Source organism: Anomaloglossus baeobatrachus, chromosome 4, assembly GCF_048569485.1.
Source record: "Anomaloglossus baeobatrachus isolate aAnoBae1 chromosome 4, aAnoBae1.hap1, whole genome shotgun sequence".
Lineage (NCBI taxonomy): Eukaryota > Metazoa > Chordata > Amphibia > Anura > Aromobatidae > Anomaloglossus > Anomaloglossus baeobatrachus.
This window is the reverse complement of record NC_134356.1, coordinates 677468802-677483891: the sequence shown is the minus strand read 5'-3', so window position 1 is coordinate 677483891 and position 15090 is coordinate 677468802. Positions and strand designations below refer to the sequence as shown.

The 15090-nt window shown below is 33.1% G+C and overlaps 18 non-coding genes across 18 annotated transcripts; all 18 read left to right on the top strand.

The window, feature by feature from the left end:
• The first annotated feature begins 338 nt into the window (after positions 1-338).
• TRNAW-CCA (transfer RNA tryptophan (anticodon CCA)) lies at positions 339-410 on the top strand. Its single transcript has one exon. It is a non-coding gene; the product is annotated as a tRNA-Trp (tRNA).
• A 711-nt stretch (positions 411-1121) lies between these two features.
• TRNAW-CCA (transfer RNA tryptophan (anticodon CCA)) lies at positions 1122-1193 on the top strand. The gene has a single exon. It is a non-coding gene; the product is annotated as a tRNA-Trp (tRNA).
• A 711-nt stretch (positions 1194-1904) lies between these two features.
• Positions 1905-1976, top strand: TRNAW-CCA (transfer RNA tryptophan (anticodon CCA)). The gene has a single exon. It is a non-coding gene; the product is annotated as a tRNA-Trp (tRNA).
• A 711-nt stretch (positions 1977-2687) lies between these two features.
• Positions 2688-2759, top strand: TRNAW-CCA (transfer RNA tryptophan (anticodon CCA)). The gene has a single exon. It is a non-coding gene; the product is annotated as a tRNA-Trp (tRNA).
• A 711-nt stretch (positions 2760-3470) lies between these two features.
• Positions 3471-3542, top strand: TRNAW-CCA (transfer RNA tryptophan (anticodon CCA)). The gene has a single exon. It is a non-coding gene; the product is annotated as a tRNA-Trp (tRNA).
• Positions 3543-4257: 715 nt separating this feature from the next.
• Positions 4258-4329, top strand: TRNAW-CCA (transfer RNA tryptophan (anticodon CCA)). The gene has a single exon. It is a non-coding gene; the product is annotated as a tRNA-Trp (tRNA).
• Positions 4330-5040: 711 nt separating this feature from the next.
• On the top strand, positions 5041-5112 carry TRNAW-CCA (transfer RNA tryptophan (anticodon CCA)). The gene has a single exon. It is a non-coding gene; the product is annotated as a tRNA-Trp (tRNA).
• A 711-nt stretch (positions 5113-5823) lies between these two features.
• TRNAW-CCA (transfer RNA tryptophan (anticodon CCA)) lies at positions 5824-5895 on the top strand. Its single transcript has one exon. It is a non-coding gene; the product is annotated as a tRNA-Trp (tRNA).
• A 711-nt stretch (positions 5896-6606) lies between these two features.
• On the top strand, positions 6607-6678 carry TRNAW-CCA (transfer RNA tryptophan (anticodon CCA)). The gene has a single exon. It is a non-coding gene; the product is annotated as a tRNA-Trp (tRNA).
• Positions 6679-8172: 1494 nt separating this feature from the next.
• On the top strand, positions 8173-8244 carry TRNAW-CCA (transfer RNA tryptophan (anticodon CCA)). Its single transcript has one exon. It is a non-coding gene; the product is annotated as a tRNA-Trp (tRNA).
• A 710-nt stretch (positions 8245-8954) lies between these two features.
• Positions 8955-9026, top strand: TRNAW-CCA (transfer RNA tryptophan (anticodon CCA)). Its single transcript has one exon. It is a non-coding gene; the product is annotated as a tRNA-Trp (tRNA).
• Positions 9027-9737: 711 nt separating this feature from the next.
• Positions 9738-9809, top strand: TRNAW-CCA (transfer RNA tryptophan (anticodon CCA)). The gene has a single exon. It is a non-coding gene; the product is annotated as a tRNA-Trp (tRNA).
• A 711-nt stretch (positions 9810-10520) lies between these two features.
• Positions 10521-10592, top strand: TRNAW-CCA (transfer RNA tryptophan (anticodon CCA)). Its single transcript has one exon. It is a non-coding gene; the product is annotated as a tRNA-Trp (tRNA).
• Positions 10593-11303: 711 nt separating this feature from the next.
• Positions 11304-11375, top strand: TRNAW-CCA (transfer RNA tryptophan (anticodon CCA)). Its single transcript has one exon. It is a non-coding gene; the product is annotated as a tRNA-Trp (tRNA).
• Positions 11376-12085: 710 nt separating this feature from the next.
• TRNAW-CCA (transfer RNA tryptophan (anticodon CCA)) lies at positions 12086-12157 on the top strand. Its single transcript has one exon. It is a non-coding gene; the product is annotated as a tRNA-Trp (tRNA).
• Positions 12158-12868: 711 nt separating this feature from the next.
• On the top strand, positions 12869-12940 carry TRNAW-CCA (transfer RNA tryptophan (anticodon CCA)). The gene has a single exon. It is a non-coding gene; the product is annotated as a tRNA-Trp (tRNA).
• A 711-nt stretch (positions 12941-13651) lies between these two features.
• On the top strand, positions 13652-13723 carry TRNAW-CCA (transfer RNA tryptophan (anticodon CCA)). The gene has a single exon. It is a non-coding gene; the product is annotated as a tRNA-Trp (tRNA).
• Positions 13724-14434: 711 nt separating this feature from the next.
• On the top strand, positions 14435-14506 carry TRNAR-CCU (transfer RNA arginine (anticodon CCU)). Its single transcript has one exon. It is a non-coding gene; the product is annotated as a tRNA-Arg (tRNA).
• The last annotated feature ends 584 nt before the right edge of the window (positions 14507-15090 follow it).

Genomic DNA, 15090 nt, shown 5'->3' with positions numbered 1-15090 from the left:
AAAAAGTCTATACAAATGATATATAAAAATTTTCAAATCTTTATGAAACAAGCATTTTTCTAAATGAAATGTTCCTGGCAAAAATAAACTGAGATATGTTTCTAACTTTATCTTTTGATGTAACATTCGTGTGCCTGACTCATGGAATCACAAAGATGATAATTTCTAGATTCCGATCTTAAACTGGAAATCCCTGAATATTAAGATTAAGATGCTCAATCATCCTTGTTTATGTCGTTTTATGATGGTGCGTAAAAGTAGTTACTTTCTGGAACATCTAATGGTAAAGAATCAAATAATATTCAGATTTTATCTTGTCAAACACTTATCTTTCAGCTGACCTTGTGGCGCAACGGTAGCGCGTCTGACTCCAGATCAGAAGGTTGCGTGTTCAAATCATGTCAGGGTCAATGGTCTGTTCCTGTTTTTGAAAAATTAGGAAATACAACCATTTTCTACATTCATGTCATGAACGGAACCACTTAGACCTCCTGAAAACAGTTGAAGCCATATTTAAACACAGTGTCTGAAAGAGTCATCTTTTAAAACTTTACAAGAAAGAAATCTTCTGAACAATACTGTGATGACGAGAATTTTTGGGAATCCAGATCTGACCATTATAACTTAAAATCACCTCAACATCACCAACAATTTGGTCTTTGTATATATGAAGAAACATGGTCCTCAACTAGATTCTGGATGTTAAATGTAAACCTTTCTTCCTAATAGCAATATGTTAACTCATTCTTGTTTTTGTAGTTTTGGGGTATGGCTAAAAGAATAAAAAAGTCTATACAAATGATATATAAAAATTTTCCAATCTTTATGAAACAAGCATTTTTCTAAATGAAATGTTCCTGGCAAAAATAAACTGAGATATGTTTCTAACTTTATCTTTTGATGTAACATTCGTGTGCCTGACTCATGGAATCACAAAGATGATAATTTCTAGATTCCGATCTTAAACTGGAAATCCCTAAATATTAAGATTAAGATGCTCAATCATCCTTGTTTATGTCGTTTTATGATGGTGCGTAAAAGTAGTTACTTTCTGGAACATCTAATGGTAAAGAATCAAATAATATTCAGATTTTATCTTGTCAAACACTTATCTTTCAGCTGACCTCGTGGTGCAGCGGTAGCGGGTCTGACTCCAGATCAGAAGGTTGCGTGTTCAAATCACGTCGGGGTCAATAGACTGTTCCTGTTTTTGAAAAATTAGGAAATACAACCATTTTCAACATTCATGTCATGATCGGAACCACTTAGACCTCCTGAAAACAGTTGAAGTCATATTTAAACACAGTGTCTGAAAGAGTCATCTTTTAAAACTTTACAAGAAAGAAATCTTCTGAACAATACTGTGATGACGAGAATTTTTGGGAATCCAGATCTGACCATTATAACTTAAAATCACCTCAACATCACCAACAATTTGTTCTTTGTATATATGAAGAAACATGGTCCTCAACTAGATTCTGGATGTTAAATGTAAACCTTTCTTCCTAATAGCAATATGTTAACTCATTCTTGTTTTTGTAGTTTTGGGGTATGGCTAAAAGAATAAAAAAGTCTATACAAATGATATATAAAAATTTTCCAATCTTTATGAAACAAGCATTTTTCTAAATGAAATGTTCCTGGCAAAAATAAACTGAGATATGTTTCTAACTTTATCTTTTGATGTAACATTCGTGTGCCTGACTCATGGAATCACAAAGATGATAATTTCTAGATTCCGATCTTAAACTGGAAATCCCTGAATATTAAGATTAAGATGCTCAATCATCCTTGTTTATGTCGTTTTATGATGGTGCGTAAAAGTAGTTACTTTCTGGAACATCTAATGGTAAAGAATCAAATAATATTCAGATTTTATCTTGTCAAACACTTATCTTTCAGCTGACCTTGTGGCGCAACGGTAGCGCGTCTGACTCCAGATCAGAAGGTTGCGTGTTCAAATCACGTCAGGGTCAATAGTCTGTTCCTGTTTTTGAAAAATTAGGAAATACAACCATTTTCTACATTCATGTCATGAACGGAACCACTTAGACCTCCTGAAAACAGTTGAAGCCATATTTAAACACAGTGTCTGAAAGAGTCATCTTTTAAAACTTTACAAGAAAGAAATCTTCTGAACAATACTGTGATGACGAGAATTTTTGGGAATCCAGATCTGACCATTATAACTTAAAATCACCTCAACATCACCAACAATTTGGTCTTTGTATATATGAAGAAACATGGTCCTCAACTAGATTCTGGATGTTAAATGTAAACCTTTCTTCCTAATAGCAATATGTTAACTCATTCTTGTTTTTGTAGTTTTGGGGTATGGCTAAAAGAATAAAAAAGTCTATACAAATGATATATAAAAATTTTCCAATCTTTATGAAACAAGCATTTTTCTAAATGAAATGTTCCTGGCAAAAATAAACTGAGATATGTTTCTAACTTTATCTTTTGATGTAACATTCGTGTGCCTGACTCATGGAATCACAAAGATGATAATTTCTAGATTCCGATCTTAAACTGGAAATCCCTAAATATTAAGATTAAGATGCTCAATCATCCTTGTTTATGTCGTTTTATGATGGTGCGTAAAAGTAGTTACTTTCTGGAACATCTAATGGTAAAGAATCAAATAATATTCAGATTTTATCTTGTCAAACACTTATCTTTCAGCTGACCTCGTGGTGCAGCGGTAGCGGGTCTGACTCCAGATCAGAAGGTTGCGTGTTCAAATCACGTCGGGGTCAATAGACTGTTCCTGTTTTTGAAAAATTAGGAAATACAACCATTTTCTACATTCATGTCATGATCGGAACCACTTAGACCTCCTGAAAACAGTTGAAGTCATATTTAAACACAGTGTCTGAAAGAGTCATCTTTTAAAACTTTACAAGAAAGAAATCTTCTGAACAATACTGTGATGACGAGAATTTTTGGGAATCCAGATCTGACCATTCTAACTTAAAATCACCTCAACATCACCAACAATTTGTTCTTTGTATATATGAAGAAACATGGTCCTCAACTAGATTCTGGATGTTAAATGTAAACCTTTCTTCCTAATAGCAATATGTTAACTCATTCTTGTTTTTGTAGTTTTGGGGTATGGCTAAAAGAATAAAAAAGTCTATACAAATGATATATAAAAATTTTCCAATCTTTATGAAACAAGCATTTTTCTAAATGAAATGTTCCTGGCAAAAATAAACTGAGATATGTTTCTAACTTTATCTTTTGATGTAACATTCGTGTGCCTGACTCATGGAATCACAAAGATGATAATTTCTAGATTCCGATCTTAAACTGGAAATCCCTGAATATTAAGATTAAGATGCTCAATCATCCTTGTTTATGTCGTTTTATGATGGTGCGTAAAAGTAGTTACTTTCTGGAACATCTAATGGTAAAGAATCAAATAATATTCAGATTTTATCTTGTCAAACACTTATCTTTCAGCTGACCTCGTGGCGCAACGGTAGCGCGTCTGACTCCAGATCAGAAGGTTGCGTGTTCAAATCACGTCGGGGTCAATAGTCTGTTCCTGTTTTTGAAAAATTAGGAAATACAACCATTTTCTACATTCATGTCATGAACGGAACCACTTAGACCTCCTGAAAACAGTTGAAGCCATATTTAAACACAGTGTCTGAAAGAGTCATCTTTTAAAACTTTACAAGAAATAAATCTTCTGAACAATACTGTGATGACGAGACATTTTGGGAATCCAGATCTGACCATTATAAATAACTTAAAATTACCTCAAAATCACCAACAATTTGGTCTTTGTATATATGAAGAAACATGGTCCTCAACTAGATTCTGGATGTTAAATGTAAACCTTTCTTCCTAATAGCAATATGTTAACTCATTCTTGTTTTTGTAGTTTTGGGGTATGGCTAAAAGAATAAAAAAGTCTATACAAATGATATATAAAAATTTTCCAATCTTTATGAAACAAGCATTTTTCTAAATGAAATGTTCCTGGCAAAAATAAACTGAGATATGTTTCTAACTTTATCTTTTGATGTAACATTCGTGTGCCTGACTCATGAAATCACAAAGATGATAATTTCTAGATTCCGATCTTAAACTGGAAATCCCTAAATATTAAGATTAAGATGCTCAATCATCCTTGTTTATGTCGTTTTATGATGGTGCGTAAAAGTAGTTACTTTCTGGAACATCTAATGGTAAAGAATCAAATAATATTCAGATTTTATCTTGTCAAACACTTATCTTTCAGCTGACCTCGTGGCGCAACGGTAGCGCGTCTGACTCCAGATCAGAAGGTTGCGTGTTCAAATCACGTCGGGGTCAATAGTCTGTTCCTGTTTTTGAAAAATTAGGAAATACAACCATTTTCTACATTCATGTCATGAACGGAACCACTTAGACCTCCTGAAAACAGTTGAAGCCATATTTAAACACAGTGTCTAAAAGAGTCATCTTTTTAAACTTTACAAGAAAGAAATCTTCTGAACAATACTGTGATGACGTGAATTTTTGGGAATCCAGATCTGACCATTATAACTTAAAATCACCTCAACATCACCAACAATTTGGTCTTTGTATATATGAAGAAACATGGTCCTCAACTAGATTCTGGATGTTAAATGTAAACCTTTCTTCCTAATAGCAATATGTTAACTCATTCTTGTTTTTGTAGTTTTGGGGTATGGCTAAAAGAATAAAAAAGTCTATACAAATGATATATAAAAATTTTCCAATCTTTATGAAACAAGCATTTTTCTAAATGAAATGTTCCTGGCAAAAATAAACTGAGATATGTTTCTAACTTTATCTTTTGATGTAACATTCGTGTGCCTGACTCATGGAATCACAAAGATGATAATTTCTAGATTCCGATCTTAAACTGGAAATCCCTAAATATTAAGATTAAGATGCTCAATCATCCTTGTTTATGTCGTTTTATGATGGTGCGTAAAAGTAGTTACTTTCTGGAACATCTAATGGTAAAGAATCAAATAATATTCAGATTTTATCTTGTCAAACACTTATCTTTCAGCTGACCTCGTGGCGCAGCGGTAGCGGGTCTGACTCCAGATCAGAAGGTTGCGTGTTCAAATCATGTCGGGGTCAATAGTCTGTTCCTGTTTTTGAAAAATTAGGAAATACAACCATTTTCTACATTCATGTCATGATCGGAACCACTTAGACCTCCTGAAAACAGTTGAAGCCATATTTAAACACAGTGTATGAAAGAGTCATCTTTTAAAACTTTACAAGAAAGAAATCTTCTGAACAATACTGTGATGACGAGAATTTTTGGAAATCCAGATCTGACCATTATAACTTAAAATCACCTCAACATCACCAACAATTTGTTCTTTGTATATATGAAGAAACATGGTCCTCAACTAGATTCTGGATGTTAAATGTAAACCTTTCTTCCTAATAGCAATATGTTAACTCATTCTTGTTTTTGTAGTTTTGGGGTATGGCTAAAAGAATAAAAAAGTCTATACAAATGATATATAAAAATTTTCCAATCTTTATGAAACAAGCATTTTTCTAAATGAAATGTTCCTGGCAAAAATAAACTGAGATATGTTTCTAACTTTATCTTTTGATGTAACATTCGTGTGCCTGACTCATGGAATCACAAAGATGATAATTTCTAGATTCCGATCTTAAACTGGAAATCCCTAAATATTAAGATTAAGATGCTCAATCATCCTTGTTTATGTCGTTTTATGATGGTGCGTAAAAGTAGTTACTTTCTGGAACATCTAATGGTAAAGAATCAAATAATATTCAGATTTTATCTTGTCAAACACATATCTTTCAGCTGACCTCGTGGCGCAACGGTAGCGCGTCTGACTCCAGATCAGAAGGTTGCGTGTTCAAATCACGTCGGGGTCAATAGTCTGTTCCTGTTTTTGAAAAATTAGGAAATACAACCATTTTCTACATTCATGTCATGATCGGAACCACTTAGACCTCCTGAAAACAGTTGAAGCCATATTTAAACACAGTGTCTGAAAGAGTCATCTTTTAAAACTTTACAAGAAAGAAATCTTCTGAACAATACTGTGATGACGAGAATTTTTGGGAATCCAGATCTGACCATTATAACTTAAAATCACCTCAACATCACCAACAATTTGGTCTTTGTATATATGAAGAAACATGGTCCTCAACTAGATTCTGGATGTTAAATGTAAACCTTTCTTCCTAATAGCAATATGTTAACTCATTCTTGTTTTTGTAGTTTTGGGTTATGGCTAAAAGAATAAAAAAGTCTATACAAATGATATATAAAAATTTTCCAATCTTTATGAAACAAGCATTTTTCTAAATGAAATGTTCCTGGCAAAAATAAACTGAGATATGTTTCTAACTTTATCTTTTGATGTAACATTCGTGTGCCTGACTCATGGAATCACAAAGATGATAATTTCTAGATTCCGATCTTAAACTGGAAATCCCTAAATATTAAGATTAAGATGCTCAATCATCCTTGTTTATGTCGTTTTATGATGGTGCGTAAAAGTAGTTACTTTCTGGAACATCTAATGGTAAAGAATCAAATAATATTCAGATTTTATCTTGTCAAACACTTATCTTTCAGCTGACCTCGTGGCGCAACGGTAGCGCGTCTGACTCCAGATCAGAAGGTTGCGTGTTCAAATCACGTCGGGGTCAATAGTCTGTTCCTGTTTTTGAAAAATTAGGAAATACAACCATTTTCTACATTCATGTCATGAACGGAACCACTTAGACCTCCTGAAAACAGTTGAAGCCATATTTAAACACAGTGTCTAAAAGAGTCATCTTTTAAAACTTTACAAGAAAGAAATCTTCTGAACAATACTGTGATGACGTGAATTTTTGGGAATCCAGATCTGACCATTATAACTTAAAATCACCTCAACATCACCAACAATTTGGTCTTTGTATATATGAAGAAACATGGTCCTCAACTAGATTCTGGATGTTAAATGTAAACCTTTCTTCCTAATAGCAATATGTTAACTCATTCTTGTTTTTGTAGTTTTGGGGTATGGCTAAAAGAATAAAAAAGTCTATACAAATGATATATAAAAATTTTCCAATCTTTATGAAACAAGCATTTTTCTAAATGAAATGTTCCTGGCAAAAATAAACTGAGATATGTTTCTAACTTTATCTTTTGATGTAACATTCGTGTGCCTGACTCATGGAATCACAAAGATGATAATTTCTAGATTCCGATCTTAAACTGGAAATCCCTAAATATTAAGATTAAGATGCTCAATCATCCTTGTTTATGTCGTTTTATGATGGTGCGTAAAAGTAGTTACTTTCTGGAACATCTAATGGTAAAGAATCAAATAATATTCAGATTTTATCTTGTCAAACACTTATCTTTCAGCTGACCTCGTGGCGCAGCGGTAGCGGGTCTGACTCCAGATCAGAAGGTTGCGTGTTCATATCATGTCGGGGTCAATAGTCTGTTCCTGTTTTTGAAAAATTAGGAAATACAACCATTTTCTACATTCATGTCATGATCGGAACCACTTAGACCTCCTGAAAACAGTTGAAGCCATATTTAAACACAGTGTATGAAAGAGTCATCTTTTAAAACTTTACAAGAAAGAAATCTTCTGAACAATACTGTGATGACGAGAATTTTTGGAAATCCAGATCTGACCATTATAACTTAAAATCACCTCAACATCACCAACAATTTGTTCTTTGTATATATGAAGAAACATGGTCCTCAACTAGATTCTGGATGTTAAATGTAAACCTTTCTTCCTAATAGCAATATGTTAACTCATTCTTGTTTTTGTAGTTTTGGGGTATGGCTAAAAGAATAAAAAAGTCTATACAAATGATATATAAAAATTTTCCAATCTTTATGAAACAAGCATTTTTCTAAATGAAATGTTCCTGGCAAAAATAAACTGAGATATGTTTCTAACTTTATCTTTTGATGTAACATTCGTGTGCCTGACTCATGGAATCACAAAGATGATAATTTCTAGATTCCGATCTTAAACTGGAAATCCCTAAATATTAAGATTAAGATGCTCAATCATCCTTGTTTATGTCGTTTTATGATGGTGCGTAAAAGTAGTTACTTTCTGGAACATCTAATGGTAAAGAATCAAATAATATTCAGATTTTATCTTGTCAAACACTTATCTTTCAGCTGACCTCGTGGCGCAACGGTAGCGCGTCTGACTCCAGATCAGAAGGTTGCGTGTTCAAATCACGTCGGGGTCAATAGTCTGTTCCTGTTTTAAAAAATTAGGAAATACAACCATTTTCTACATTCATGTCATGAACGGAACCACTTAGACCTCCTGAAAACAGTTGAAGCCATATTTAAACACAGTGTCTAAAAGAGTCATCTTTTAAAACTTTACAAGAAAGAAATCTTCTGAACAATACTGTGATGACGAGAATTTTTGGGAATCCAGATCTGACCATTATAACTTAAAATCACCTCAACATCACCAACAATTTGGTCTTTGTATATATGAAGAAACATGGTCCTCAACTAGATTCTGGATGTTAAATGTAAACCTTTCTTCCTAATAGCAATATGTTAACTCATTCTTGCTTTTGTAGTTTTGGGGTATGGCTAAAAGAATAAAAAAGTCTATACAAATGATATATAAACATTTTCCAATCTTTATGAAACAAGCATTTTTCTAAATGAAATGTTCCTGGCAAAAATAAACTGAGATATGTTTCTAACTTTATCTTTTGATGTAACATTCGTGTGCCTGACTCATGGAATCACAAAGATGATAATTTCTAGATTCCGATCTTAAACTGGAAATCCCTGAATATTAAGATTAAGATGCTCAATCATCCTTGTTTATGTCGTTTTATGATGGTGCGTAAAAGTAGTTACTTTCTGGAACATCTAATGGTAAAGAATCAAATAATATTCAGATTTTATCTTGTCAAACACTTATCTTTCAGCTGACCTCGTGGCGCAGCGGTAGCGGGTCTGAGTCCAGATCAGAAGGTTGCGTGTTCAAATCACGTCGGGGTCAATAGTCTGTTCCTGTTTTTGAAAAATTAGGAAATACAACCATTTTCTACATTCATATCATGATCGGAACCACTTAGACCTCCTGAAAACAGTTGAAGCCATATTTAAACACAGTGTCTGAAAGAGTCATCTTTTAAAACTTTACAAGAAAGAAATCTTCTGAACAATACTGTGATGACGAGAATTTTTCGAAATCCAGATCTGACCATTATAACTTAAAATCACCTCAACATCACCAACAATTTGTTCTTTGTATATATGAAGAAACATGGTCCTCAACTAGATTCTGGATGTTAAATGTAAACCTTTCTTCCTAATAGCAATATGTTAACTCATTCTTGTTTTTGTAGTTTTGGGGTATGGCTAAAAGAATAAAAAAGTCTATACAAATGATATATAAAAATTTTCCAATCTTTATGAAACAAGCATTTTTCTAAATGAAATGTTCCTGGCAAAAATAAACTGAGATATGTTTCTAACTTTATCTTTTGATGTAACATTCGTGTGCCTGACTCATGGAATCACAAAGATGATAATTTCTAGATTCCGATCTTAAACTGGAAATCCCTGAATATTAAGATTAAGATGCTCAATCATCCTTGTTTATGTCGTTTTATGATGGTGCGTAAAAGTAGTTACTTTCTGGAACATCTAATGGTAAAGAATCAAATAATATTCAGATTTTATCTTGTCAAACACTTATCTTTCAGCTGACCTCGTGGCGCAGCGGTAGCGGGTCTGACTCCAGATCAGAAGGTTGCGTGTTCAAATCACGTCGGGGTCAATAGTCTGTTCCTGTTTTTGAAAAATTAGGAAATACAACCATTTTCTACATTCATGTCATGATCGGAACCACTTAGACCTCCTGAAAACAGTTGAAGCCATATTTAAACACAGTGTCTGAAAGAGTCATCTTTTAAAACTTTACAAGAAAGAAATCTTCTGAACAATACTGTGATGACGAGAATTTTTGGAAATCCAGATCTGACCATTATAACTTAAAATCACCTCAACATCACCAACAATTTGTTCTTTGTATATATGAAGAAACATGGTCCTCAACTAGATTCTGGATGTTAAATGTAAACCTTTCTTCCTAATAGCAATATGTTAACTCATTCTTGTTTTTGTAGTTTTGGGGTATGGCTAAAAGAATAAAAAAGTCTATACAAATGATATATAAAAATTTTCCAATCTTTATGAAACAAGCATTTTTCTAAATGAAATGTTCCTGGCAAAAATAAACTAAGATATGTTTCTAACTTTATCTTTTGATGTAACATTCGTGTGCCTGACTCATGGAATCACAAAGATGATAATTTCTAGATTCCGATCTTAAACTGGAAATCCCTGAATATTAAGATTAAGATGCTCAATCATCCTTGTTTATGTCGTTTTATGATGGTGCGTAAAAGTAGTTACTTTCTGGAACATCTAATGGTAAAGAATCAAATAATATTCAGATTTTATCTTGTCAAACACATATCTTTCAGCTGACCTCGTGGCGCAACGGTAGCGCGTCTGACTCCAGATCAGAAGGTTGCGTGTTCAAATCACGTCGGGGTCATTAGTCTGTTCCTGTTTTTGAAAAATTAGGAAATACAACCATTTTCTACATTCATGTCATGAACGGAACCACTTAGACCTCCTGAAAACAGTTGAAGCCATATTTAAACACAGTGTCTGAAAGAGTCATCTTTTAAAACTTTACAAGAAAGAAATCTTCTGAACAATACTGTGATGACGAGAATTTTTGGGAATCCAGATCTGACCATTATAACTTAAAATCACCTCAACATCACCAACAATTTGGTCTTTGTATATATGAAGAAACATGGTCCTCAACTAGATTCTGGATGTTAAATGTAAACCTTTCTTCCTAATAGCAATATGTTAACTCATTCTTGTTTTTGTAGTTTTGGGGTATGGCTAAAAGAATAAAAAAGTCTATACAAATGATATATAAAAATTTTCCAATCTTTATGAAACAAGCATTTTTCTAAATGAAATGTTCCTGGCAAAAATAAACTGAGATATGTTTCTAACTTTATCTTTTGATGTAACATTCGTGTGCCTGACTCATGGAATCACAAAGATGATAATTTCTAGATTCCGATCTTAAACTGGAAATCCCTAAATATTAAGATTAAGATGCTCAATCATCCTTGTTTATGTCGTTTTATGATGGTGCGTAAAAGTAGTTACTTTCTGGAACATCTAATGGTAAAGAATCAAATAATATTCAGATTTTATCTTGTCAAACACTTATCTTTCAGCTGACCTCGTGACGCAGCGGTAGCGGGTCTGACTCCAGATCAGAAGGTTGCGTGTTCAAATCACGTCGGGGTCAATAGTCTGTTCCTGTTTTTGAAAAATTAGGAAATACAACCATTTTCTACATTCATGTCATGATCGGAACCACTTAGACCTCCTGAAAACAGTTGAAGCCATATTTAAACACAGTGTCTGAAAGAGTCATCTTTTAAAACTTTACAAGAAAGAAATCTTCTGAACAATACTGTGATGACGAGAATTTTTGGGAATCCAGATCTGACCATTATAACTTAAAATCACCTCAACATCACCAACAATTTGGTCTTTGTATATATGAAGAAACATGGTCCTCAACTAGATTCTGGATGTTAAATGTAAACCTTTCTTCCTAATAGCAATATGTTAACTCATTCTTGTTTTTGTAGTTTTGGGGTATGGCTAAAAGAATAAAAAAGTCTATACAAATGATATATAAAAATTTTCCAATCTTTATGAAACAACATTTTTCTAAATGAAATGTTCCTGGCAAAAATAAACTAAGATATGTTTCTAACTTTATCTTTTGATGTAACATTCGTGTGCCTGACTCATGGAATCACAAAGATGATAATTTCTAGATTCCAATCTTAAACTGGAAATCCCTGAATATTAAGATTAAGATGCTCAATCATCCTTGTTTATGTCGTTTTATGATGGTGCGTAAAAGTAATTACTTTCTGGAACATCTAATGGTAAAGAATCAAATAATATTCAGATTTTATCTTGTCAAACACTTATCTTTCAGCTGACCTCGTGACGCAGCGGTAGCGGGTCTGACTCCAGATCAGAAGGTTGCGTGTTCAAATCACGTCGGGGTCAATAGTCTGTTCCTGTTTTTGAAAAATTAGGAAATACAACCATTTTCTACATTCATGTCATGATCGGAACCACTTAGACCTCCTGAAAACAGTTGAAGCCATATTTAAACACAGTGTCTGAAAGAGTCATCTTTTAAAACTTTACAAGAAAGAAATCTTCTGAACAATACTGTGATGACGAGAATTTTTGGGAATCCAGATCTGACCATTATAACTTAAAATCACCTCAACATCACCAACAATTTGGTCTTTGTATATATGAAGAAACATGGTCCTCAACTAGATTCTGGATGTTAAATGTAAACCTTTCTTCCTAATAGCAATATGTTAACTCATTCTTGTTTTTGTAGTTTTGGGGTATGGCTAAAAGAATAAAAAAGTCTATACAAATGATATATAAAAATTTTCAAATCTTTATGAAACAAGCATTTTTCTAAATGAAATGTTCCTGGCAAAAATAAACTGAGATATGTTTCTAACTTTATCTTTTGATGTAACATTCGTGTGCCTGACTCATGGAATCACAAAGATGATAATTTCTAGATTCCGATCTTAAACTGGAAATCCCTGAATATTAAGATTAAGATGCTCAATCATCCTTGTTTATGTCGTTTTATGATGGTGCGTAAAAGTAGTTACTTTCTGGAACATCTAATGGTAAAGAATCAAATAATATTCAGATTTTATCTTGTCAAACACTTATCTTTCAGCTGACCTCGTGGCGCAGCGGTAGCGCGTCTGACTCCAGATCAGAAGGTTGCGTTTTCAAATCACGTCGGGGTCAATAGTCTGTTCCTGTTTTTGAAAAATTAGGAAATACAACCATTTTCTACATTCATGTCATGAACGGAACCACTTAGACCTCCTGAAAACAGTTGAAGCCATATTTAAACACAGTGTCTAAAAGAGTCATCTTTTAAAACTTTACAAGAAAGAAATCTTCTGAACAATACTGTGATGACGAGAATTTTTGGGAATCCAGATCTGACCATTATAACTTAAAATCACCTCAACATCACCAACAATTTCGTCTTTGTATATATGAAGAAACATGGTCCTCAACTAGATTCTGGATGTTAAATGTAAACCTTTCTTCCTAATAGCAATATCTTAACTCATTCTTGTTTTTGTTGTTTTGGGGTATGGCTAAAAGAATAAAAAAGTCTATACAAATGATATATAAAAATTTTCCAATCTTTATGAAACAAGCATTTTTCTAAATGAAATGTTCCTGGCAAAAATAAACTGAGATATGTTTCTAACTTTATCTTTTGATGTACCATTCGTGTGCCTGACTCATGGAATCACAAAGATGATGATTTCTAGATTCCGATCTTAAACTGGAAATCCCTGAATATTAAGATTAAGATGCTCAATCATCCTTGTTTATGTCGTTTTATGATGGTGCGTAAAAGTAGTTACTTTCTGGAACATCTAATGGTAAAGAATCAAATAATATTCAGATTTTATCTTGTCAAACACTTATCTTTCAGCTGACCTCGTGGCGCAACGGTAGCGCGTCTGACTCCAGATCAGAAGGTTGCGTGTTCAAATCACGTCGGGGTCAATAGTCTGTTCCTGTTTTTGAAAAATTAGGAAATACAACCATTTTCTACATTCATGTCATGAACGGAACCACTTAGACCTCCTGAAAACAGTTGAAGCCATATTTAAACACAGTGTCTAAAAGAGTCATCTTTTAAAACTTTACAAGAAAGAAATCTTCTGAACAATACTGTGATGACGAGAATTTTTGGGAATCCAGATCTGACCATTATAACTTAAAATCACCTCAACATCACCAACAATTTCGTCTTTGTATATATGAAGAAACATGGTCCTCAACTAGATTCTGGATGTTAAATGTAAACCTTTCTTCCTAATAGCAATATGTTAACTCATTCTTGTTTTTGTAGTTTTGGGGTATGGCTAAAAGAATAAAAAAGTCTATACAAATGATATATAAAAATTTTCCAATCTTCATGAAACAAGCATTTTTCTAAATGAAATGTTCCTGGCAAAAATAAACTGAGATATGTTTCTAACTTTATCTTTTGATGTAACATTCGTGTGCCTGACTCATGGAATCACAAAGATGATGATTTCTAGATTCCGATCTTAAACTGGAAATCCCTGAATATTAAGATTAAGATGCTCAATCATCCTTGTTTATGTCGTTTTATGATGGTGCGTAAAAGTAGTTACTTTCTGGAACATCTAATGGTAAAGAATCAAATAATATTCAGATTTTATCTTGTCAAACACTTATCTTTCAGCTGTCCTCGTGGCGCAACGGTAGCGCGTCTGACTCCTGATCTGAAGGTTGCGTGTTCAAATCACGTCGGGGTCAATAGTCTGTTCCTGTTTTTGAAAAATTAGGAAATACAACCATTTTCTACATTCATGTCATGAACGGAACAACTTAGACCTCCTGAAAACAGTTGAAGCCATATTTAAACACAGTGTCTAAAAGAGTCATCTTTTAAAACTTTACAAGAAAGAAATCTTCTGAACAATACTGTGATGACGAGAATTTTTGGGAATCCAGATCTGACCATTATAACTTAAAATCACCTCAACATCACCAACAATTTGGTCTTTGTATATATGAAGAAACATGGTCCTCAACTAGATTCTGGATGTTAAATGTAAACCTTTCTTCCTAATAGCAATATGTTAACTCATTCTTGTTTTTGTAGTTTTGGGGTATGGCTAAAAGAATAAAAAAGTCTATACAAATGATATATAAAAATTTTCAAATCTTTATGAAACAAGCATTTTTCTAAATGAAATGTTCCTGGCAAAAATAAACTGAGATATGTTTCTAACTTTATCTTTTGATGTAACATTCGTGTGCCTGACTCATGGAATCACAAAGATGATAATTTCTAGATTCCGATCTTAAACTGGAAATCCCTGAATATTAAGATTAAG